At 41.8% G+C, this 27,500-nt stretch overlaps 1 protein-coding gene across 1 annotated transcript in view; it reads right to left on the bottom strand.

The window, feature by feature from the left end:
* Positions 1 to 27,500, bottom strand: part of LOC310791938 (extended synaptotagmin-2-A-like) — a 54,521-nt gene that overhangs the window by 5,853 nt on the left and 21,168 nt on the right. The window lies entirely within an intron of this gene.

Consider the following 27,500-nt stretch of genomic DNA (forward strand, 5'->3'; position numbering starts at 1 on the left):
ATGAGAGACAGAGGAGAAAGAGTTCATATATTTTACATTTTTACAGGATTCCCCGATGTTAAAGTCAACAACTTTTCAGTCAATGTGCATACTCTTAAAAGTTGTATTTCTTCTTGTTTTGTTAGTACAGTATATTCCTGTAAAGTGACCCAATTGTAAAATTCCACAGGGAATCTATCAAATTCCCTGACTGGCCCTGTCTGCAATACACAGGGATTCTGTGAGCAGTGGGAAAGCTGTTTATATTTGACATTTTTGGCTCCTGTATATTTCAGAGTGATTTACAATGAAAGAAAAGTCAAACAAACAAGCATGAAGCGCCAACAGTACAAGCAGCCTGAGGTGAGGGGGTGGAGAGTCAGAGAACAGTACAAGCAGCCTGAGGAGAGGGGGTGGAGAGTCAGAGAACAGTACAAGCAGCCTGAGGAGAGGGGGTGGAGAGTCACATCGCAGCAATAGCCCGGTCCTGCAGATTCGCACTTTACAACATTCGCCCGTTCCTCTCCAGACAAGCAGCTCAACTCCTCATTCAGTCACTCATACTGTCGCGTCTGGACTACTGCAACGTTTTACTGGCCGGTCTCCCTGTTTCTGTCACTCAACCACTCCAACTTATACAAAATGCTGCAGCCCGTCTAGTCTTCAACCTACCAAAATTCTCCCACATCACCCCGCTTTTCCATGAACTTCACTGGCTTCCCATCACTGCACGGATCAAATTCAAAACACTTGTTCTGGCCTACTCATCAGTTCACCTCACAGCTCCACCATACCTACAACCTATGGTCAAGTTCCAGAGCCCTCATCGCGCACTCCGACCCTCCACTAGCTCAGGACGCCTAGCCCCTCCCCCCCCACGTGGTTTTAACAGCTCCCGATCATGACTTTTTCCCCATCTTGCACCAAAATGGTGGAACGAGCTCCCCTCCTCAATAAGAACGGCCAAATCACTACTCATTTTCAAAAAACAGTTAAAAACACATCTTTTCAGTCTTCATGTTGCCCCCCTGTAAACCCTCTCTAGCTCCACCCTCTATTGTCCTATGCTCTTTTGTTTGTAAATATATTTTAATTTAAATTGCTGTTTTTACATTTGTTCGCAAAAACTGTTATGTAATTTTTATTGCTGTACTGTGTTGTAATCCTGGTTGTATGTCGCTTTGGATAAAGGCGTCTGCTAAATATCAATAAAGTAAAAGTAAAAGTAAAGAGTCAGAGAACTAGACAAAACACACACAGCCTTGTCCCTGTTATGACTGTGAACTTTTCCAAATGAGCAACTACAATATATCCTAGCCTAGGGGGTAAAAACAAAGTGTACAACATTTGCAGCAAAACGTGTATTAATTAACCACAGTCACAATGTCAGACAAGAACGAAAAGTCTTAGTGCAGAGCAGGGCTGAACGATGTGGGTGGAAATATCAAATTGTGATTTTTCTGACAGACATTGAAATTGCGAAAATTATTTAGGATCCAGGAAGTCAATATTCACATGTGGGCTGAACGATTTTCACAGAAAAATCTAATTGTGATTATTTGAAAGAATATTCAGTGTTTCCCCTACCATTCTATGCCCCCGCCAGGCCAGGGGGAAAAAATGCAAAAAGAAAATGCACCCCCCCCCCAGGGATTTCGAAACGTACCCCGACCGCAACGTAGGGCTGGGCGATATATCGAATATACTCAATGTATCGCGGCTTGTGCCACGTGAGATGTAGTAAATGACTATATCGTGAACATTCGAGTATAATTGTCACGCATTGTTTAAAACTTAAGCCGCCGGCATGACTCGCTTCACGTTTCCTCTTGTCAGCTTTCCCTCTTCAAGGGAGAGTTCTGTCACACTCAGACAAACAGGAAGGGAGGGGGAATCACATGGATACGTCAAACGCGTCAAACCGCGTCAGACACACTCGCCCGCGCTACGCGACGTCACAGACACTCGCCCGCTGCCTTGACACTCGCGTCGACGCCGTCCCCAGTGTCGCTGTTGACAGTTTCAAATGATAACAAAACAACCACTATTGCAATTTGCAATACATGTCCCGCAAGGTTTCTGAGATTAGGGGAAAGTCTGAGCTGGCGTTACGCTAAACCAAACGTGGGGAGGAGGCAGCGGATTTGTTTGGCGTTAACGTTAGCTGTTGTGGTGGCTAACGTTAGCTGTTGTGGTGGCTAACGTTAGCTAGCTGGTTGTGGCTACCTAGTTCAGCAGGCAGCGACCAAAATCCCCGCATTTAAAGCACTTCATACTCCCAGAGCTGGCGTAAACCATAGAGAACCTCATGCATTACTCAAAATGAAATGTCCAGGGTTTGTGTCTCCAAATGCAACTAACGCTAACGTTACATGCAAGGTAACATGAAGCTAACGTAGCTAGCTGCGGGGCAGTCATGATCTATAAGGAAAACGAATGCGCACATTTACATAAAAGTCAACATCACATAGTGTCTTTTCTTTAATCTAGAGGCATAATTTTTCAGTCAAAAGTGAAACGACACAGATATGATGGCGTATAGTGAGGCTTTCCATGCCTCACTATAGAACTGGCCCCAATGCAAAATTTAGACAGCTTATATGTTGCCGTCATGCCAATAAGAGTCTAAATTACTATGCCTTTTGTGTTTTATCTGCAGACTAAGCAGCTAGGCTTTCGGTTCTATAAAAGCCATTATTTTTTGTATTGACTATTGAGTGATACACTTTACTAAAACAATCATATTATATCATTAGTGTTGTTTGTGTTCACAATAGTGATGTCAGATTTGCTTAGGTCAGAGCTATGGAATATTAAATCATCCATCTTTGCTCACTACATCTGCCCTTTCTTTCTTTTCTTTTTTTACCCCATGTGTGCATAAAATACAGGTTAAGAACTTATTTTTTTAATACAAAAATGTGAAATAAGTTTATCGTATCGGTTATCGGCCAGGAGAAGCATATATTTATCGGTTATTGTATCGGCTCTAAAAATCCATATCGTGCATCCCTAATCTTTGGTCCATATTGCCCAGCCCTACTAAGATCTTTGTTGTCGTCAGTGTTGGGGGCGGGGCTAGTAACGTGTTTTAGTACTAAATGACCATGTTAGTTTTTCAATTATTGTAATCTGTTAGTAGTTACATTACATAGAGTATTTTTACTCACTGACTTTTTCATGTATACACGAGACTTTACAAAATGTTTGGTAATGGAAATTTGGTTTAAAGTCATGGAAAAGTCATGGAAAAGTCATGGAAATCCATTGGTCAAAATGTGTATGAACCCTGAAGGGTTAAATTGAGCATTTATGAGAGATTTCAAAAATATCGAGATATATATCGTGTATCGCGATATAACCGAAAAATATCGCGATATTCTTTAGAGGCCATATCGCCCAGCCCTACCGCAACGGTGGGGGCCCTCGCTGGCGACGCTAAACTTTTAGCTAACCTGTTCGCATCAATGTTCACAATGGCATCCCAAGTATCATCATACTATTATGGGATGAGATGCGAACAGCTGTATTACGGGATGTGCGTTTCCCGGGCAACGACGCACGTTGACACAGTTTGGAACAGCGCTGCACACTGCCACAATGCTCCTAAAAGCAAAATGCTTAATTGTTTTGAATGATTTGGCATCTTCTATTACTGTCCACTAGGGATGTTCATCAATTATCGAAAATCGGCATGCGCCGGGGACAGCAGTGTTGGAGAGGAGACACATTGAAATAAAGAGTTCATTGAGGAGAACACGTTGTCTTTCGTATTTTCTGCCATAGGCATTCATTTTGTAAAAAAAAAATATATATATTGAAAATTATTATAAGTATTAATATGATCGATAATCGATAATTGATCGTTAATTTTCACCGATTATCGATTTTGGAAAATTTTCTAAATGAACATCCCTACTGTCCACTGTCAACACCAGTATTGTTGTATTGTAATAATATGCCATAAAAGTTTATTGAAATTTGGGGGAGAGCAGGAAAAATAAATTAGTTTTTTTGTTTTTGTTTTTTTGTAATTTTGCTTCTGGCCTACCGGGGGCGCTGTTGGCCTGGCGGGCCCGCCAGGCCTGTAGAATGGTAGGGGAAACACTGTAATATTTATTATTTATATTTATTTATTTTACAAGTTGGACGTTTTTGGTTTGATTAGACCAGGGGTTCCCAACCTTTTTTGTGCCAAGGACCGGTAGATACATGGAAAAAAAAGTTGTGGACCGGTTGTCAATTTGAATGGTTTTAGTTATATATTTACTCACCAGGTGGTGACAAAGGGTAAATAACAGCCTTGAAAAAAATACAGTACCAAATGCGTTGCGGCCCGGTACTGGTCCGCGGCCCGGTGGTTGGGGACCACTGGGTTAGACCACCCAAATCTGTGTTTTTATTTGACTGTACATCCCAGAACATGCACTGTACAGGCCTGCTGATGAAGGTCCAGAAATAGCTGCAGCAGTAGAGGAGTCACACACATTATTCTCATGATGTCTCACTGAGACAGCTGGGATGAAAGGAGAGCGACTTAAGCAGCGCTCAGAGTCTGGAGGACGAAGAAGTCAAGTGGACTGAAGCCAAGTACGCAGTCAAAATACAAACTGTAATGTCCAACATCAGAACAACTGTTGCTGTGCATGTTTATACAGGGTTCATCAAGGCACATCTAACACGTTAAGACCTTTTTAAAGCCAGTTAGAATGAGATACAGATTAGAACTAATTTGCCAACTGATATAAGCTGTGTTCGATTCCCGGCATGTCCAGTTGTTTTTAACCCTAGCCAAACTATAATCTTAACCCATTTTATTTTAGTTGCCCAAAGACAACCAAGTTGTTTTAGTTACCTAAACCGAAGTTGTTGTAGTTACCTAAACCCAATTGTTTTAGTTGCCTGAAGTTAACCAATGCGGCAACATTTTCAAATGAACTGACGTGACCGGTGGTGTCCCTTTGAGACATGGTAGGATTTGGGCTGGACTACCCTGTACCTCCAAATATGATGAGAAAGGCTGGACTACCCTGCACCTCTAAATATGATGATAAAGGATGGACTACCCTGCAGCTCCAAATGTGATGAGAAAGGCTGGACTACCCTGCACCTCTAAATATGATGAGAAAGGCTGGACTACCCTGCACCTCTAAATATGATGATAAAGGATGGACTACCCTGCACCTCCAAATGTAATGAGAAAGGCTGGACTACCCTGTACCTCCAAATATGATGATAAAGGATGGACTACCCTGCACCTCCAAATATGATGAGAAAGGCTGGACTACCCTGCACCTCTAAATATGATGAGAAAGGCTGGACTACCCTGCACCTCTAAATATGATGATAAAGGATGGACTACCCTGCACCTCCAAATATGATGAGAAAGGCTGGACTACCCTGCACCTCTAAATATGATGATAAAGGATGGACTACCCTGCACCTCCAAATATGATGAGAAAGGCTGGACTACCCTGCACCTCTAAATATGATGATAAAGGATGGACTACCCTGCACCTCCAAATATGATGAGAAAGGCTGGACTACCCTGTACCTCCAAATATGATGATAAAGGATGGACTACCCTGCACCTCCAAATGTAATGAGAAAGGCTGGACTACCCTGTACCTCCAAATATGATGAGAAAGGCTGGACTACCCTGCACCTCTAAATATGATGAGAAAGGCTGGACTACCCTGCACCTCCAAATATGATGAGAAAGGCTGGACTACCCTGCACCTCTAAATATGAAGATAAAGACTGGACTACCCTGCACCTCCAAATATGATGAGAAATCCTGGACTACCCTACACCTCCAAATGTGATGAGAAAGGCTGGACTACCCTGCAGCTCCAAATATGATGATAAAGGATGGACTACCCTGCACCTCCAAATATGATGAGAAAGGCTGGACTACCCTGCACCTCCAAATGTGATGATAAAGGATGGACTACCCTGCACCTCCAAATATGTGTATGATTTTCAGTCTGTTCCTCCAGACAATGGCAGATAATGGAGAGAGACAGAAAAACCATCAATTCTCCAGTTTCCTCGACTGGAGAAACAGATAACATTGAACCAATGATTTAGGGGGGTTTATCATGGAGGAAGACACACAACCCAAGACATTACCAAAGTTCAACATCAGTGACTACGTTTACATGCACACAATATTCCGGTTTTTGCCCATATTCGGAAAAAGACAATATTCCGACTAAATGAATATTCCACTATTCCCATTTACATGCAGCCGTAGCTCGCCCTCCCCGACACGTCAGGGATGGGGGGAGAGAGAGAGAGATGCAGGTAGAAACAGCAGAGTTTTATCTGTTGAGAATAAGCAGAGCAGCCCTGACTCTATTCTTACCAGCATCATCTGGTCCATTTCAGGAGCCTGCTGCTGAAAAGGTTTGGCGTTGCGATATTTGCGCATATCCAGAAACATGATAAAGACATGTTCTCCTCCCGATCAGAAATGTGGGCTTTTCTTTTGGCATGCCAGAGATGATGGATTATATGATTATATCGCTTCTTCTAGTGCTTCTAGCGCACATCAGCTGAAAGCAAACAGGCAACATGCGTCGCAAACTGCAGTAAAAACCATGATTGAGACATATTCCGAATGCGCTGCATACATGATCAAAGAATCCTCCTCAAACCCGAATAATACTGGAATATCCCACGTCTTAAACGGGAATATACCTGCTAGATGACCCTTATCAAATTCAGAATATTGGCATTTTCCGAATAATAGTGGAATATTGTGTGCATGTAAACATACAGTGTAAGTAATAATAGTAGAATTAAGGAGTAGTAGGAATGACAACAGGTCTTTGCCACAGATATCCGTGATACTGAATGTTTCCATCCAGCTATTGATCCAGTCAAAATGCCACACAGGGCCCTCACCTCCACCGTGCACAGGCACATCTCACTCAGCATAGAAGAACTGCTTGAGTTTGCATTTTGCAGATTGTGCTTCATGGTGACACCTGGCTGTGTTGCTGAGCAAGGCGGCGCGCAGAACAACAGGAAGGAAGAATGCTTCATCTGTCCAGTAAACGAACACGAGCAGAATGTAACTGTCTCTTTTTTAGGGTAAACAACAGCATCTATCAGAAGAACGAGGGAGGCACAGAGAGAAAAGACAGAGAGGAAGACTGGAAATGTTCTATTCATCCTGGTATAAAGACACAAAGGACAAAGATGCTCCAAGATTGAAGGAAAAGTGCAAGAAAGACTCTCACAGACACAAACACAAAAGCCTACAGGAGACAAGACAGAGACAAACAACCACAAGCAACTGAACAATTTAACTCAATCCCCACCAGAAGTTCAAAGGGGTTGGGTCAGGGAGGGGAGGCAGGGTGCGTGAGAGACATTCACCCCACTCTCAGGAGAGGGGAGGCAGGGTGTGTGAGAGACATTCACCCCACTCTCAGGAGAGGGGAGGCAGGGTGTGTGAGAGACATTCACCTCACTCTCAGGAGAGGGGAGGCAGGGCCACGCTCTCGTGTTGCCGGAGGACTGCCTGGTTGTCCGTCTCTGGAGGTCTGGAGCTCATCTACCGGCTGAAATGTACACGTCTGAGAGCTGGATTACTACAAAGGCTTGTTCAGTGTCAAAAGTGGGGGTTTGCTTAGGCGTCTAAAGGGCGTAAGTGCAGTTATGCCCTTTTTTGGCAGCACACAAACCCTTATGGGCAATGTTGGGCAAGTTACTTAAAATGTAATATACTACATATTACTAGTTACTTTCATTTGAAAGTAATAAGTTACTTTACAATATTACTGTCTGTGTAGAGTAACTTGTTACTTATTACACTACTTTTGCATTACTTTGACCAAAACAACAGCAGCAGCAGAATGACATCGCCGCCCCGGAACCATCCCGAAAAATAATTTCAACCGCCTTGAAGTCAGTGTAAACAATCCAAAATTCTAAATGTTATTCTTTTCCTTTGTTATTGTCATCTATCGTGGTTATTTGCATAAAACACACAGTTTGATTAGGAAATGATTGTATCTTTATTAAATATGTGCTTTGATTTTTTTTTATTAACTCAATTTGTAACTTGAGTTACTTGACAAAGTAACTGGTATAATATTACTGACATCCTATAAGTAATAAGTTATATTAGTGAGTTACTGCTAAAAGTAATATATTACATGTAATATGTTACTTTTGTAATGAGTTACCCCCCAACACTGCTTATTGGGTCATGATTTCAGTTGTGTCCTTTTGGCACAGAAAAATGTCACGGAGATGACCTTTCAATTGATATATAATATTCATATTGACCCAAAATCACAGTCACGCCCCAAAGCCCTCGACAGACATATGACCTGAATACTGTGTGAAACAAAGCCCTCATATGACATATGACCTGAATACTGTGTGAAACAAAGCCCTCATATGACATATGACCTGAATACTGTGTGAAACAAAGCCCTCGACAGACATATGAACTGAATACTGTGTGAAACAAAGCCCTCGACAGACATATGAACTGAATACTGTGTGAAACAAAGCCCTCGACAGACATATGACCTGAATACTGTGTGAAACAAAGCCCTCGACAGACATATGAACTGAATACTGTGTGAAACAAAGCCCTCGACAGACATATCAACTGAATACTGTGTGAAACAAAGCCCTCGACAGACATATGAACTGAATACTGTGTGAAACAAAGCCCTCGACAGACATATCAACTGAATACTGTGTGAAACAAAGCCCTCGACAGACATATGAACTGAATACTGTGTGAAACAAAGCCCTCGACAGACATATGAACTGAATACTGTGTGAAACAAAGCCCTCGACAGACATATGACCTGAATACTGTGTGAAACAAAGCCCTCGACAGACATATGACCTGAATACTGTGTGAAACAAAGCCCTCGACAGACATATGAACTGAATACTGTGTGAAACAAAGCCCTCGACAGACATGAACTGAATACTGTGTGAAACAAAGCCCTCGACAGACATATGAACTGAATACTGTGTGAAACAAAGCCCTCGACAGACATATGAACTGAATACTGTGTGAAACAAAGCCCTCGACAGACATATCAACTGAATACTGTGTGAAACAAAGCCCTCGACAGACATATGAACTGAATACTGTGTGAAACAAAGCCCTCGACAGACATATGAACTGAATACTGTGTGAAACAAAGCCCTCGACAGACATATGAACTGAATACTGTGTGAAACAAAGCCCTCGACAGACATATGAACTGAATACTGTGTGAAACAAAGCCCTCGACAGACATATGAACTGAATACTGTGTGAAACAAAGCCCTCGACAGACATGAACTGAATACTGTGTGAAACAAAGCCCTCGACAGACATGAACTGAATACTGTGTGAAACAAAGCCCTCGACAGACATGAACTGAATACTAGGGGTGCACCGATCGATCTGCACGCAATCTGTATCGGCCGATTTGGACCTCAAATATGTGATCTGCTGTTTCCGATATTCCTTTAATTTTGCCGATCGCATAGCCGATCATGCTGCACGTGAGAAACATGAGGCAGCCCATTTTCATGTCTTCAATGTCTATCGTTTAACTTTCATATTGTGCTCTAACGTTTATATCATTGTGTTGCAAAGCACACGCTTTGCTTTCGTCAGTGTACTCACCTCCATGCACACACCGCACCAGACTGTCAACACACCCCTTGCGTCTTTGAATCACACAAATCAGCTGGTGATTAGAGCAGACTCAGCAGAGAGAAATTACCTCCAGTCCTCCCGCCTACCGAGGCATTTGCATGCTGTTAAATCCGTGTGTATTAAAGTCCCAGATTAACGTGGTAGTCGGGGTAGTGCACGCGCACACACAGACAATTTCCACGCAAGCATTGATGTTCCCGCGGGCACTTTGAAGGAAGCGAAAGTGTGCTGCTATGTGGATGTGCGCTCCATTCAGACGGATGCGCTAATTAATGCCACTACTCAGATGGAGTTTAGCTCGTGTGTAGCTTGTGATTCTGTTGTTTCTCCCGTCATGTAACCCTGTCACCATTATGTAGATCGCACTCATAGTGCTGCTAATTATAACACTGTAACTCGGCCTCGATGGGCGGGTCGTTTTGATGTTCGTTCGATGCGGATCCCAATGTATGACGGTTATTGTGCATAACCCCGGTTCTATGAGTGGGAGCTCTTTGGCTTTAGTCATGGTTCAAGACTGGTGTTTAAGAGTAACTGACTTACAGTTTACCTAATTATCATTTATATATTATTAGTTGTTAATTATCACTATAATTGGCCTATATAACAGCAAGCTTGGTTACTGACCTGTTTGTATATTTTATTGCCTCCTTTTTCCAGACCACACACAATCCTACTATTCCTGTCATAATGCTGTAAAAAGCCTATACTGCTGTACTGTACTGAAGAGAACTGACAACTAAACGGTTGAACTCCCATCTGTCTCATGTTGGCAGTTTCCTTTAGCCTACAAAATATAAAATAAATATATATATATATATCGGTGATCGGTAATCGGTAATCGGTGATCGGTCGATGATCGGTTGGGCAGATATTTCTCATAGGTGATCGGCAATCGGTGATCGGTGGCAAAAAACGTGATCGGTGCACCCCTACTGAATACTGTGTGAAACAAAGCCCTCGACAGACATATGAACTGAATACTGTGTGAAACAAAGCCCTCGACAGACATATGACCTGAATACTGTGTGAAACAAAGCCCTCGACAGACATATGACCTGAATACTGTGTGAAACAAAGCCCTCGACAGACATATGAACTGAATACTGTGTGAAACAAAGCCCTCGACAGACATATGAACTGAATACTGTGTGAAACAAAGCCCTCGACAGACATATGAACTGAATACTGTGTGAAACAAAGCCCTCGACAGACATATCAACTGAATACTGTGTGAAACAAAGCCCTCGACAGACATATGAACTGAATACTGTGTGAAACAAAGCCCTCGACAGACATATGACCTGAATACTGTGTGAAACAAAGCCCTCGACAGACATATGAACTGAATACTGTGTGAAACAAAGCCCTCGACAGACATATGAACTGAATACTGTGTGAAACAAAGCCCTCGACAGACATATGAACTGAATACTGTGTGAAACAAAGCCCTCGACAGACATATGACCTGAATACTGTGTGAAACAAAGCCCTCGACAGACATATGAACTGAATACTGTGTGAAACAAAGCCCTCGACAGACATATGAACTGAATACTGTGTGAAACAAAGCCCTCGACAGACATATGAACTGAATACTGTGTGAAACAAAGCCCTCGACAGACATATGAACTGAATACTGTGTGAAACAAAGCCCTCGACAGACATATGAACTGAATACTGTGTGAAACAAAGCCCTCGACAGACATATGAACTGAATACTGTGTGAAACAAAGCCCTCGACAGACATATGAACTGAATACTGTGTGAAACAAAGCCCTCGACAGACATATGAACTGAATACTGTGTGAAACAAAGCCCTCGACAGACATATGAACTGAATACTGTGTGAAACAAAGCCCTCGACAGACATATGAACTGAATACTGTGTGAAACTGGCGACCTGGAGATAGAGACAAAAGTGTAACTGGAGACTCTGAAATATGAGCCCAGAGGAAACAATCCTGACTGAGCTAAGACAGGAGAGACTTAGAAATAACCTAAAACAGTGTGCAAGAATTAGAGGTGTGAGAACGAAACATGATGTTGGATTTTCACTCCATGATATCAAATGCTCTACAGCTGAAGCTGCTTTGGAAACGGCCGTAACAAAAGAAGGAAACTGATTCATTTCCCTCAACAAACAGGGAACATTTCTCTCCTTTTTAGGGTGAAGATGGTTTGGCATTTTTCCCAGTGAGGGAGAGAGAGATAATACCACCAGAAACTCTAACAGCCAAGGCAGGTTTCTATGTATGGAGCTCAGACTAGGTCTAAAGACCTAAAGGTCTCAACATGGGGTCCGGGGACTGTTAGGGGCCCTTGAGGGACGTCCAGGGTCCACAGAAAACGGACAAATTGTTAAATTCACCATTAATTCACTTAGAAGAAGTGAACACAATCCCTTAAAGTGGACCTGAAATTAAAATGACTTGTTTTTCTATTTTAGATCACACCCCTGGTTATACAGTCAGTGTGCACCTATTTAACAATGCATAGTGCATATACACACACAAAAATCAAATGTATTTGCTTTTTCACATCAAAAGTCAACCATGCTGAGTTCATTCATAATGATATGCTGACGTCAGGTAGTACTATGACATTTCTACCCTATTTCAACCAATACTATCATGACATGACAGCTGTCAATCAATCTTCATGGCTAGGAGAAAATTGAGCAGGCAACATGGCTGCCCACATGGGCAGACTTTTCTCACCCCTGAGGCGGCGTTCACACACAATGTGCTTTTTTCAGTTAGAACGCTATGGAAATCATGTTGAGAGCGCTTCCATTGTGCACAAAACACAGCGCACGGAGCGTTTTTTTTTTGCGCTTGGTTTAGTTTTCCCCTGCAGTACAGTTTAGGACACAACAACCACACGGACGGTAGCCAGCTGGTTTTGTCTGTTTCATGTTGTTCACTGACAACATGAAAGCCAGATTATTGCCAATTCTGGTAGCAGCGGAGGTTGAGGATCCCTCTGGGAGGAGAACATGTAGGAGGAGTGAAAAGACGAGCAGCACGCTTTTCCTCCAAATGTTCAACTTTTTTCAGCTTAAAAACACCCAGAGCGCTCCGCCAAAAACAAAAGACGCCACCAGCGCTAAACGCCACGTGCGTTCCTTCCTTGAAAGAGGAGCACGTTTAGCGCGTCCTTACATAGAGAATGAATTGCAGAAAGGTGCTGGCAGCTCCAAAAACGCTTTTGGTGTGAATGTCCCCTAAATGTTAATATACTTGGCCAATAAGTATGTAACATACAGAATCAAATGAACGGTAATGTGTTCATAGAAAGCAAAAGGACATGTAATTGGCTCGTTAACTTGCATTCCAGGAATATCGTTATTTACTGTGGGACGCTTCAAGGCGGGCAGCCAGCACTCTGCCTCGGCTTGGAAACGACTGTCCACACGGAGGCAGCCCACCGCCCGGTCCTCTGCTCCTCTACTCGCGCAGTAAGCCAGCCAGTGAGTATGCACTCCACAGAGCTATATATTGCTGTATATTACTGTTATATTATATTATATTATATTATATTATATTATATTATATTATATTATATTAGAGAGGCCATTTACACCTGGCATTACCATGTGTTTTCTGTCATCAGATTGCAATCAGATTGTGCTTTATCCCTTGAAAGTACAGGTGTAAACACCCCCAACACGCATTGAAGAAGGATTGCAATCTGAACGACCAAACCACCTCCGGAGGTGGTCAGGGATGCATTGTGTACACATTGAACACAAGTGTAAATGCAATGTGTCCTCTCAATCTGGATACAGCAACTTTATGCGGATTGAGAGGACAACCATTTCTGCAATCAGATTGCAATCTGATGGCAGAAAATCCATGTTAACGCCAGGTGTTAATGAAATCAGGTTAATGTGGTCAAGTATCTGATTGCAATCTGATAGCAGAAAACACATGTTAATGCCAGGTGTAAATAGCCTCATATTGTGTTTGTACAAGGACTGTTATTGAAATGTGACCAGTAGGTTTCAGATTTGTCCCGTAAAATACATTATTTAGCCGTGCGGAGTGCGGACTGCACTCTCGCACCGCTCCGACAGATCACTCGCCTGCAGCGCTTACATTCAGTCACTCAGTCAACTCCCCGTTATTATGGATCCCACTGGCCTTGGGGGCAGAACATGACCTACGGTTCTGGTGACTTGGGACTTGACTTGACTTGAAAAGGTTTCTAAAGTCTTGACTTGAGATCTTGTGTTTGTGGAAATGACTTAGATTGAAAATGAGCAGATTTGTTCCAGCAGACGAGTGAATTTAAATTCTGTTTTCTGAATTTGTAAGATTTGGAATGATTGAATTGAATGATTATAGAACTCAAACTCACGGGATTCTTACCAAGTTTGATCCTATAAAAAAACATATTGCATTGAAAAGTCATGGAACTCTAGTTTTCTTTCAGATATTTCCTATATTACTTGAAGTTCTACATTTAAGCTTGACAGTGACATTAATGACAGACTTGGATTTGACTTGGTAATCTAAATTTAGACTGACAGGCTTAAGACTGAGACCTGGGACTTGAGCAAAGTTAACCTGGTCACAACTTGGATTACCAATTATTACCATAAATAACTGAGACTATGATCCTGATCACTGGTCAGTGGGAGGGAGTCAGTCAAACCATCCAACAGCTGTTTGAATCCTGACCAGGAATTCAGCCCCGCCTCCAAACCAAGGAATGCCACACCAGTGTGTGTGTGTGTGTGTGTGTGTGTGTGTGTGTGTGTGTGTGTAATGCTACAGTAGGGATGAGTGAAAGTCATCCTAGGGTTGACGGTTTTAAACTGTGCAATCTGTCAAGGACAGTCTTATGTACAGTAACTTGGTACAGACAGTCTTATGTACAGTAGCTTGGTACAGGACAGTCTTATGTACAGTAGCTTGGTACAGGACAGTCTTATGTACAGTAGCTTAGTACAGGACAGTCTTATGTACAGTAGCTTGGTACAGGACAGTCTTATGTACAGTAGCTTGGTACAGGACAGTCTTATGTACAGTAGCTTGGTACAGGACAGTCTTATGTACTGTAGTTTGGTACAGGACAGTCTTATGTACAGTAGCTTGGTACAGGACAGTCTTATGTACTGTAGTTTGGTACAGACAGTCTTATGTACAGTAGCTTGGTACAGGACAGTCTTATGTACAGTAACTTGGTACAGGACAGTCTTATGTACAGTAGCTTGGTACAGGACAGTCTTATGTACAGTAGCTTGGTACAGTACAGTCTTATGTACAGTAGCTTGGTACAGTACAGTCTTATGTACAGTAGCTTAGTACAGGACAGTCTTATGTACAGTAGCTTGGTACAGGACAGTCTTATGTACAGTAGCTTGGTACAGGACAGTCTTATGTACAGTTGCTTGGTACAGGACAGTCTTATGTACAGTAGCTTGGTACAGGACAGTCTTATGTACAGTTGCTTGGTACAGACAGTCTTATGTACAGTAGCTTGGTACAGGACAGTCTTATGTACAGTAGCTTGGTACAGGACAGTCTTATGTACAGTAGCTTGGTACAGGACAGTCTTATGTACAGTTGCTTGGTACAGGACAGTCTTATGTACAGTTGCTTGGTACAGGACAGTCTTATGTACAGTACCTTGGTACAGGACAGTCTTATGTACAGTAGCTTGGTACAGGACAGTCTTATGTACAGTTGCTTGGTACAGGACAGTCTTATGTACAGTTGCTTGGTACAGGACAGTCTTATGTACAGTTGCTTGGTACAGACAGTCTTATGTACAGTAGCTTGGTACAGGACAGTCTTATGTACAGTAGCTTGGTACAGGACAGTCTTATGTACAGTAGGGCTGGGTCGGTTTGAAAATTTTAAAACCGGTTCGATATTGCTGTCTAAACCGGATCGAACCGGTATACCGATTTTTTTTTTAATTAAAAAAAAAAAAAAAAAAAAAAAATTTAATTAATTTTTTTTTTTTTTTTTTTTTTTTTTTTCCAAGCAGGGCTCCCGAGTGTGGCCCATAACTGTCTGTAGTGCAACTTCAGTCCACCTGATAGCGATAATACACCTCTAAGCTGGTATTGTCAACCAGCAATGATACTGAATAAAAAGAAGCAGGACACCTGTGTAACAAACACACCCTGTATTTATTTCTCATAACTATTCAGCTCAACTTTTCTTCTAAACATCAAAATAATAAATGAAATAAGACTTCTGCCTATAGTGCAACTTGAGAAAAAGGCTAATAAAAACACAAGCAGTGCAATCAGAATGGATTGGCTTACAGCTGAGCTGCCTTATAAACTTCAAAACTCACAAATTCACACAATATAGGGCCTAGGCATGGGTCGGTTTGAACATTTTGAAACCGGTTCGATATTCCCCCAAAAAACGTATCAAAGCGGCTGCAGTTGGTGGCGATAATGCACCTCTAAGCTGGTATGCTGCCAACCAGCACGAACACTGAATACAAATAAGCAGAACCTTTTAACTGTAACAACACACTGTTTTTATTTCTCATAACTATTCAGCTTAACTTTTCTTCAAACATCAACATAATAAACAAAATAAGACTTTTGCCTACTAGTGCAACTTGAGAAGAGGCTAATACGAACAATAGTGCAATCAGAATGGACTGGCAAAAAAAAAAAAAAAAAAAACTTAAAAAAAAAAAAAAAAAATTTTTTTTTTTTTTTAAGGTTTTTTCGGTTTGCACGTGATCAAACCGGTTTGGGCTCGTATACCGAACCGAACCGGTAAAACCGGAAATCGACCCATGCCTAATGTACAGTACCTTGGTACAGGACAGTCTTATGTACAGTTGCTTGGTACAGGGTATATGCAGGAATCCTGAAGTTAAATTCAATACCTTTTTAAAGACCTTTTTCGATATATTTTAAGACCTCAACGCCACTTTTGTCACATCAGCGATAGGGGTGTAAATAGCGATAGGGGTGTTTCATCACGATACAATATAATCTAATTTATTTTCTTTAGCTTGTAAAAATTATGTGATGTGAAATAAATGCAATGTTAGTTTTTAAATCATCATAATTGTGTGGCATATTCTTTTCCATGTCATGTGATGGAAACTTTCCACTCACCAATTGGCAGTTATCTGATCGGAGAAAGTGCTTTGTTGCCAGAGTGGAGAAATACAGCCAAGACAGCAACAAGTGTAAGTATGTTCAGTAATCCTGTTGTCTGTTCTTCAATAATGAAAAGCCCTACTCAGTATTATTATTATTAATGACAACATCACTGGAATAAAGATAGCCTATAGACTATATTAACATGAATATACTAGATGAATAAATGCATCCAAATCCTTTATTTAAAGGGAAACTCCACTTTTACGGGAGTTTGTAATGCACTTTGTAATTTCTGGAAATTGGGGGGTCCAGCCACTGTCAACAGCAGTGTGTGAGGTCGGCAGGAAGTGACTCTTCCTTCTAACCTGATGGGGGGGGGGGGGGTAAACAGAGAGGTGTAGAGAGAGGTAGGAGAGGAGAGAACGCTGGGTGATGCAACGTGTAAGAAAAGGAAACCCGCAGTTAATTGACATGACAGTTGTCCCATGCCTCAATCTATATTTAGGTTTAAAGAGAGAGAGAGAGAGAGAGCGAGAGAGAGAGAGAGAGAGAGAGAGAGAGAGACGAGAGAGAGAGAGAGAGAGAGAGCGAGAGAGAGAGAGAGAGAGAGAGAGAGAGAGAGAGAGAGAGAGAGCGAGAGAGAGAGAGAGAGAGAGCGAGAGAGAGAGAGATCGAGAGAGAGAGAGAGAGAGAGAGAGACAGAGACAGAGAGAGAGAGAGAGAGAGAGAGAGAGAGAGAGAGACAGAGACAGAGACAGAGAGAGAGAGAGAGAGAGAGAGAGAGAGAGAGAGAGGGAGAGAGAGAGAGAGAGAGAGAGAGAGAGCATCAGTGTAGGACATGTGAGGGCACCATTGTGCTGAGGGTGTGATGACAGTACAGAAGCTTTGGACGTTAGATCTCTGTGGAGACAACAGCTGAGATGACGTCTCTATTCAACACAAGCTGCTGCAAGTTTATGAAGACACAACTCAGAATTGTGACTTTGATCTCACATCACATCCGCTTTCATCAATTCCCAAAGCAAATCATTTTGTTACTGTGCCGTTAGCAATTAGCATGATATATTAAATATTGTGCTTGTTTGGGTTCATATTAACTCATTCACCGCCAGTTTAGGACTGCCAATATTTAGCACAGGCCAAAGATTTTCATAATTGTTGGTCATCTTTCAAGACCCACAGTAAATTATCTATTAGCACCAGAGTGATTTGCAATACCTCAAAATGAAGATGTACGTCTCTGGGTTCACCAGGGGAAAAAAAGTGAGCTTTTAGCATGTTCTGTACTCTACTTATAGCCATTTATATACACCCTGTTTTCCCCCAAAATGTCTCTCTGAGAAAAGAAATTGCAGAAAATGGCATTTATGTATTTATGCACACAATCTCATGCAGAACTCGCTCTCAATTCTTTTATTTTGAACTGTATTGACATCAGACATGTAAATATTATTCGTTAGGACACAAATGACAAAAAAAAAATATATATATATATATATATACACATGAAGTGCTTTTTTTTTACATTCAACAATACAGTTTACTCGGTGTGAGTGAGTGTGCAGACAGACAGACAGACAGACAGACAGACAGACAGACAGACAGACAGACAGACACACCGACAGACAGACAGACAGACAGACAGACAGACAGACAGACAGACAGACAGACAGACAGACAGACACACACACACACACACACACACACACACACACACACACACACACGATCCCCCTTTTAGATTTCTAACCCCACATATGATAAGCAATAACCACGCCCTGTGGCGCTGGGATTGGCCAGGAGCAACACTGGAGGGCACGCAGCCCAGCGATTACATGAACCAACTGAATAGCTCTTGAGAAAGGACAGCGGGCTGCTCTGACTCCCGCTTCTGCCTTGTGCCTTGCTGTTGTGTGTTTATTTTGCACCCTTCCTCGTCCATGTCTCCCTGTCATATCCCCTGCTATCTGATCGTTCCCGTTTTCCCCTCGGCTATTCAACACGTCCTCACCGCCCTCGCAAACTGATCGATCATTTCCTCATTCCTCCGATGATCAAACACATCTCTTGATTACTTTCTCCCGGCTGGCACAGAGGAAGGCGACTCCAGCTCGTGCAGCGCGCCGAGGCGAGTTTCAATGGCGTTTCTCCTGTCTGCACAAGGAAGCGTTACCAGTTTTCTGCTTTTCCTCCTGCTCAATTTCAAAACAACAGCTGCGGTATGTGTTTGTTCACGTGTTGTCTTAGATGATAGGGACCTGATACCATGTGACAGGCTGGGGAAGTGTTTAAACTACGCCCTGCAGTAATAAAAACAAAAACACGTCAAACACGTCATTGGCGGGGAGGGCTATTTCTGATAACACGTCAAAGACGTCATTGGCGGTGAATGAGTTAACCTCGCTGGGAAAGGACAAGTCTTGCATGCATATTATTTGCTAAAATGTCAAGACAGTACTAAATTATAAAAGGTATAATTTATTAGGCATGGAGGAATATATCAATATTCTATACACACAATACTAAGACATACGTGTGACAATATGTATAGAGACACTGCGGAGCGCGTCATCATTCAGAAAACACGCCCAAAACGGGGGGAAACAAAAACTTCCCCCCAATCCTGGCGTTCTCCAGCAGATTAGCCCTGCTCTCGTCATCAGCCTATCAAAACACAGCAGATTAGCCCTGCTCTAGTCATCAGCCTATCACAACACAGCAGATTAGCCCTGCTCTAGTCATCAGCCTATCACAACACAGCAGATTAGCCCTGCTCTAGTCATCAGCCTATCACAACACAGCAGATTAGTCCTGCTCTCGTCATCAGCCTATCACAACACAGCAGATTAGCCCTGCTCTAGTCATCAGCCTATCACAACACAGCAGATTAGCCCTGCTCTAGTCATCAGTAGGGTTCTCAAAAGTATCGAAAAGTATCAATCCTGGAAATTTGAATCGGATACAATACTCATTTGCAACAGGTATCAATAGTATCGAAAGTACCATTTTTTTTTTAATGGATACAATACTCATTTGCAACAGTTTTGATACCATCAGTGCTTTCTTTTAATGAAAAATCACAGATTTTTCCCTTCCTATCATTGGTGGGTATCTGTTGCTTCAACAAGCTAAACGTGTTCTGGTGGCTATAGAGCAGAGGCTAATCTGCTGTCTAAATTCAAAGTTTGATCAGGTCTAGATTATGGAGAAGTGTGCATCTGTGCGTCCATCTGTCTAACTTTATTTTTATGCTTCTTGATGTCTCATCATCCCCCCCTTCCCGTGGTATCGGAAATGGTATCGAGTATCGATATTTTCCTGGGTATCTGTATCGAAGTAGAAATTCTAGTATCGTGACATCCCTAGTCATCAGCCACGCAGAACACTGCAGATAGCCCTGCTCTTGTCATCAGCCTATCACAACACAGCAGATTAGCCCTGCTCTCGTCATCAGCCTATCACAACACAGCAGATTAGCCCTGCTCTCGTCATCAGCCTATCACAACACAGCAGATTAGCCCTGCTCTCGTCATCAGCCTATCACAACACAGCAGATTAGCCCTGCTCGCGTCATCAGCCTATCACAACAAAGCAGATTAGCCCTGCTCTCGTCATCAGCCTATCACAACACAGCAGATTAGCCCTGCTCGCGTCATCAGCCTATCACAACATTTTAGCTGCGTGAAGCAAGAATGATAGGGAGGGAAAAATCAGTATGATATGTTTGATTTTTCATGAAGAGAGCACTGCGGTATCGATAAAACAGTGCATTGTATCCGTTATTTTTTAGTATCGATACTTATAATTGATACCTGTTGCAAATGAGCATTGTATCCATTTGAAAATGTCAGTATTGATACTTAATGATACTATCGATTAGGGCTGTGGCGATTCACTTTTCTCCCGATTCGATACTATCACGATTCTTGGGTGCCAATTCGATTTATATTGCGATTCTTAAGTATTGCGATTCTACGATTATTGCGATTCGATATTACGATTTATTGCGATTTTTGTTTATTTTTTTAGTTTGCTTTTTTACACTAGATTAGAACATGGGAAAAGTTGAATCATACACTAGAGACTGTATATTATATATCATGAGTAGGGCTGGGCGATATAGTTAAAAACAAGGGCAGACTGGGATCATAATTCAGGCCGGGCATTAGATACCAAGCAGGCCAGGCCGATATGGGCCGACGCGTGTGAAATTTGGGCCGTTTGAAGCCAGATTTGGGCCGTTTGAAGTCCAATTTTACAATGAGATGTACCCACTTTAACCCTGAATAGTAGGGTCATCTGTGGCACTTCCGTGACCGTGGAGAGCGAAGGTCCGTTTCTCAATGGATTTGTCATCTAGGAGGGTTAATAAACAAATTTAGCCGGGGTGTATTTTTAAAAAAGGCGGGGAAAATATTTGAGAGACCAAAATCCAAAATGTCTGCCGTGGAAATGAACTTTTTAATGGTTTGACCTACAATGATGCACAATACATGGTTTCAGAGCTTATTCTGGTCAAGTAATACATATTTGGTGTTTATATAATGATTTGACTTATTTTTTACCTTCAAATCCAAGATGGCTGCCAATTTTGAGCTCTAAAAGGCAGTTTTTTCAAAATCGTCCATTGAGCCTTCATATTAGGCTTGAATGACAGGTCTTCTCATGATGAGTTGAATAATATACAGGATACGTACACAGAAGTAATCTCTGAGGTCAATAAAGTCAATGTTTGTGTGTAAACAACAGTTGCTGATTTGCGGTTTCCCATTAAATAGGGTAGGCTACTGAGAATATGGTGTCCAGTTCATCCCATCACATTTTCATAATGAACCAAAAACAATTTTGCACTATAGCCTAACATAAAATAGTATTCTGTATGCAAAGCTAGCAAGGTTAGTTGCTTGAGCTGAATTTAAAGGTCAACTCAAAACAAACAATGAAATTAACTTTGAAATTAAAACTGAATAGGCTACTAAATTTCATCAGCACACAGTAAAGGAAACTTGTCTTTGAACTCAGCTGACTGTCTAGTCCTAATCCCTGTTGTGCAATGTCCCTTTTCAGTGAAGTTTTAGTTTTTGTTAAGAGTATGGACTTTTAATCTTGACCTTGTTGGTAGGCAACGGCCCTTTTTCAGTCAAGCATTTTCAGATTAGCTCAGTCAGTCTGTGAAGCAGTCAGTGTCAGCACTTGCGCGAGATCGCTTTTTCTCTAACTAATGTTAACATTACACACTTTAAGACACTTTGTTTGAGGATATAAAAGGAGGTACGGTGGTGAAGTGGTAAGCACTATCGCCTCACAGCTCGAAGGTCGTGGGTTCGATTCCCACCTGGGACGATGTGAACGCTGAAGGAATGCGTGCCCGTCCGCATGTCTCGGGCACGCCTGCGGCCTCGTGGGATAACAGCTTATCAGCGGGATATATGCCACAACACCACGCAGCTCGAGTGCTATATTGCTTTTATAAAACGGTTTCCAAGTATAATAATATAATAATAATAATACTATAAGTCCGACTGGCATGGTATTCTGATAGAGTCAGTTGAAACACTACTGTAAGGCGGGACCGCAAGAACGTGCGGGTGATTTGATTGGATCGTTCTGGAGACTGAAGTTGACATTGGCCAATCCTGGCGCTTGCTGAGAAGCTGAGAGCTTTCTGGAAAGCCGACAGGCAGCTCGAGCGCAGCGCTGCATTCTCAGCGCTTGCTGAGAAGCTGAGTGCTTTCTGCAAAGCCCGACACCAACTAACTAGAGATGCTGCGATCGAGATTTTTCAATTCCGATCCGATTTCGATATTTTAGCTCAAAACCGATCCGATTCCGATCAAATTTCGATACCCGATTCGATACCGATTTCGATCCGATACCGATACAGCACATATTTAAGTCTCTCTATGCTGTCTGATAGCTAGCAGGCAACAAACATTTTTAGGGTTAGGTATGTATGTGTGTGCTTTGGTAATATAGTATGTAAACGATTTAGTTCATCTAATTCATTTGATGTAAAACTAAAACATAACAATCAAATTAGGGCTGGGCGATATGGCCTCTAAAGAATATTGCGATGTTTTTCGGCTATATCGCGATACACGATATATATCTCGATATTTTTGAAATCTCTCATAAATGCTCAATTTAACCCTTCAGGGTTCATACACATTTTGACCAATGGATTTCCATGACTTTTCCATGTTCTTAACCTGTATTTTATGCACACCTGGGGTAAAAAAGAAGAAGAAAGAAAGGGCAAATGTTGTGAGCAAAGATGGATGATTTAATATTCCATAGCTCTGACCTAAGCAAATCTGACATCACTATTGTGATATAATATTTTTTTTTAGTCAAGTGTATCACTCAATAGTCAATACAAAAAATAATGGCTTTTATAGAACCGAAAGCCTAGCTGCTTAGTCTGCAGATAAAACATAAAAATTACATTTAGACTCTTATTGGCATGACGGCAACATATAAGCGGTCTGAATTTTGCATGGGGCCAGTTCTATAGTGAGGCATGGAAAGCCTCACTATACGCCATCATATCTGTGTCGTTTCACTTTTGACTGAAAAATGATGCCTGTAGTCTAGATTAAAGAAAATACATGTATGTGATGTTGACAATTATGTAGGCTATGTGCGCATTCGTTTTCCTTATAGATCATGAGTGCTCCGCAGCTAGCTACGTTAGCTTGCATGTAACGTTAACGTTAGTTGATTTTGGAGACACAAACCCTGGACGTTTCATTTTGAGTAGGCTAATGCATGAGGTTCTCTATGGTTTACGCCAGCTCTGGGAGTATGAAATGCTTTAAATGCGGGGGTTTTGGTCACAACAAGCTTGTGGAGCGCTGCCCTGCAACTAGACCAGCTAGCTAACGTTAGCCCCGTTAGCCATCATCACAACAGCTAACGTTAACGCCAAAACAAATCCGCTGCCTCATCCCCACGTTTGGTTTAGCGTAACGCCAGCTCAGACTTTCCCCTAATCTCAGAAACCTTGCGGGACATGTATTGCAAATTGCAATAGTGGTTGTTTTGTTGAAACTGTCAGCCACACTGGGGGCGGCCATGTTTTGCCAGTCTATGGTGCGGACGCGTGATTTCGAATCGCACATAGGGTAAGGACGGGTGTGTCTGACGTTTTGACCCTGGCCATCCTAGGCTCAACGCGGCCTCTGTGTGCTGCTGCTGCTGCTGCTGCTGCATGCTGGATAGAAATCCTGGAGCGGAGTGATGGAATGGAGTGCTTATATCGGAGCCTTGGATCGGTCATTTTCGCTGGAATCCGATCCGATCCGATCCATGTTTTTTGGCTGATATCGCGCCGATATCCGATCACATGATCGGATCGCAGCATCTCTACAACTAACGTTACGGGGTTAAATGCGGGGTTAACAGCCTTTTTTTTGCAAAGAAGACATTAGCCCGCATTTATTCTTGTACAAAACATAATTTTCTGCGAAGTATTAGTAAAGTTATAAGCGAAGATCGATTCACAAGGATCTGACAGCTGTCTCCATTTGTTTTTTTTGAGGTAACCAAAGGCTTTTAGTAAGAGAGTTGCCATGGCAACCAATAACCCATGGCCATGGGTTATTGGAGTGGGTTATTGGATTTATACAATGGCTGTGAACCAATCAGATTGCTTGATTTGAGAGAGCCGTTTTATAATTCTATTTAATCTTCAGTTATGCTTAAGCAAGCCAGGCTGTTTATTTTCAAAAGCAAATGCATATGTCAGTTGACAGAAGTGTGGAGACAGATAACATTAACTTTAGCTAAAAATAATAACGTTACCTAACGTTAGCTAACACCAAATATCAATGATGACTTCTGCAAATAAAAATTGTTTTTGCATTTGTTTTATATGTTCTTGATGGTAGAACTATCTTTAGACTAGTGAATAACGTTGATATCCTCAAACAAAGTGTCTTAAAGTGTGTAATGTTAACATTAGTTAGAGAAAAAGCGAGCTCACGCAAGTGCTGACACTGACTGCTTCACAGACTGACTGAGCTAATCTGAAAATGCTTGACTGGAAAAGGGCCGTTGCCTACCAACAAGGTCAAGATTAAAAGTCCATACTCTTAACAAAAACAAAAACTTCACTGAAAAGGGACATTGCACAACAGGGATTAGGACTAGACAGTCAGCTGAGTTCAAAGACAAGTTTCCTTTACTGTGTGCTGATGAAATTTAGTAGCCTAGGATTCAGTTTTAATTTCAAAGTTAATTTCATTGTTTGTTTTGAGTTGGCCTTTAAATTCAGCTCAAGCAACTAACCTTGCTAGCTTTGCATACAGAATACTATTTTATGTTAGGCTATAGTGCAAAATTGTTTTTGGTTCATTATGAAAATGTGATGGGATGAACTGGACACCATATTCTCAGTAGCCTACCCTTTTTAATGGGAAACCGCAAATCAGCAACTGTTGTTTACACACAAACATTGACTTTATTGACCTCCGAGATTACTTCTGTGTACTTATACTGTATATTATTCAACTCATCATGAGAAGACCTGTCATTCAAGCCTAATATGAAGGCTCTATGACGATTTTGAAAACACTGCCTCAAAATTGGCAGCCATCTTGGATTTGAAGGTCAAAAATAGGTCAAATCATTATATAAACACCAAATATGTATTCCTTGACCAGAATAAGCTCTGAAACCATGTATTGTGCATCATTGTAGGTCAAAGCATTAAAAAGTTCATTTCCACGGCAGACATTTTGGATTTTGGTCTCTCAAATATTTTCCCCGCCTTTTTTAAAAATACACCCCGGCTAAATTTGTTTATTAACCCTCCTAGATGACAAATCCATTGAGAAACGGACCTTCGCTCTCCACGGTCACGGAAGTGCCACAGATGACCCTACTAGAAGTTTAATTATTACTTCAGACTAACTAATAAAGTAATAAAACCACTAGTAAACCAGTAGGCGGCGCCTGGCCTGCTGTTCAGTGAGTGGCCTGACTGCAAGCACCCAAAAAAAAAAAAAAAAAAAAAAAAAAAAAAATATATATATATATATATATATATATATATATATTTTTTTTGCGATTATCGATTCTGGAATAAAAGATTGATTAAAAAAATCATGACATTAAAAATCGCGAATCTTAGGTGAATCGATTTTTTCCCCCACCCCTACTATCGATACTTTTGACAAACCTATTTCAGAGTGGAAGGTGCATCATGTCGTCAGCCTTGAGTCACGTCACATCAGGATCAAAGTCAAACTTTCCAGTCGCCTCACCCATGCTGGCAGCAGTAACAACAATGAAAAATAAAAAATAAAAACATTTGCTCTGCCAAAACACTTCAGGCTGCTACACACCCTTTGCCCCCCCCCCCCCCCCACACACACACACACCTACCCTAACCCCACCCCCAAACACAAACGTTCCATCTACAGAAACAGCTTTTCCTCTGAACTGTAAGCTGCTAAACAGTTTTTACCACACGGCTGTGCTCTTTCCTTCCTAAAGTGTGTTTTCTTTGGGTTTTAATCATCATTGACTACATCAGCATCTATCATTATTCTACAGAATCCTCCAGGGGGCAGGCAAGAGTCCTTCCTCACATTCAAAGAGTCAACATTTTGGAACAGGCTAGTGAGTGTGTGTGATTGCATCATCGTACAAAAGTAACTTCCAAAGCACAAGAAAGGAAGTTGACAAAGATAGCTAGCTAGTTAGCTTAGCAGGCCAGCTAACAAACCTAGCCATGACAGCTCAGTTAGCCCAACATTACTGAATTGTCTAGCTTATTAATCAACAATGTGGCATTAAAACGTTTGCTGGCACACTAAAGTGATAACAATTAAGGGGCACGGTGGCGCAGTGGTAAGCGCTGTCGCCTCACAGCTACTGTAGAAGGTTCTGGGTTCGATTCCCACCTGGGACGCTGTGAGCGCTGAAGGAGTGCGTGCCCGTCCGCCCGGGTGGGGTCATCAAAAGGGCCTTTCTGTGTGGAGTTTGCATGTTCTCCCCGTGCCTTCCGGGGGTTTCCTTCATATAGGAACCCCCTTCACCAAAACATGCAATATCCTGGTTGCTAATGTGGTTCCTCCTCTGGTCGTTAAGGGCGCCTGTTCAGAGGGAGGGGAACTGGTTGGAATAGCGTGATCCTCCCACGTGCTATGTCCTACCGGTGAAGCTTCCTCTGTCAGGTGAAAAGAAGCGGCTGGCTAACTGCCCATGTCTCGGAGGAAGCATGGAGCCAGTTTCGGCTCTCCCCAGATCGGCAGAGGGTGGAGCAGCAACCAGGATAAATACATTAAAATTAGCGCTAATCGGGGATAAAAATGGGATAAAAAATCCGTATTTTTTTTTTTTAAAGAAGTGATAACAATTAATTTACGATGCCCGCTAGGCATGGGTCGATTTCCGGTTTTACCGGTTCGGTTCGGTATACGAGCCCAAACCGGTTTGATCACGTGCAAACCGAAAAAACCTTACATTTTTTTTTAGTTTTTTTTTAGTTTTTTTTTTAGTTTTTTTTTTTTTTTTTCCCAGTCCATTCTGATTGCACTATTGTTCGTATTAGCCTCTTCTCAAGTTGCACTAGTAGGCAAAAGTCTTATTTTGTTTATTATGTTGATGTTTGAAGAAAAGTTAAGCTGAATAGTTATGAGAAATAAAAACAGTGTGTTGTTACAGTTAAAAGGTTCTGCTTATTTGTATTCAGTGTTCGTGCTGGTTGGCAGCATACCAGCTTAGAGGTGCATTATC

Source organism: Poromitra crassiceps (assembly GCF_964638095.1).
Source record: "Poromitra crassiceps genome assembly, chromosome: 17".
NCBI classification, from domain to species: Eukaryota; Metazoa; Chordata; class Actinopteri; order Beryciformes; family Melamphaidae; genus Poromitra; species Poromitra crassiceps.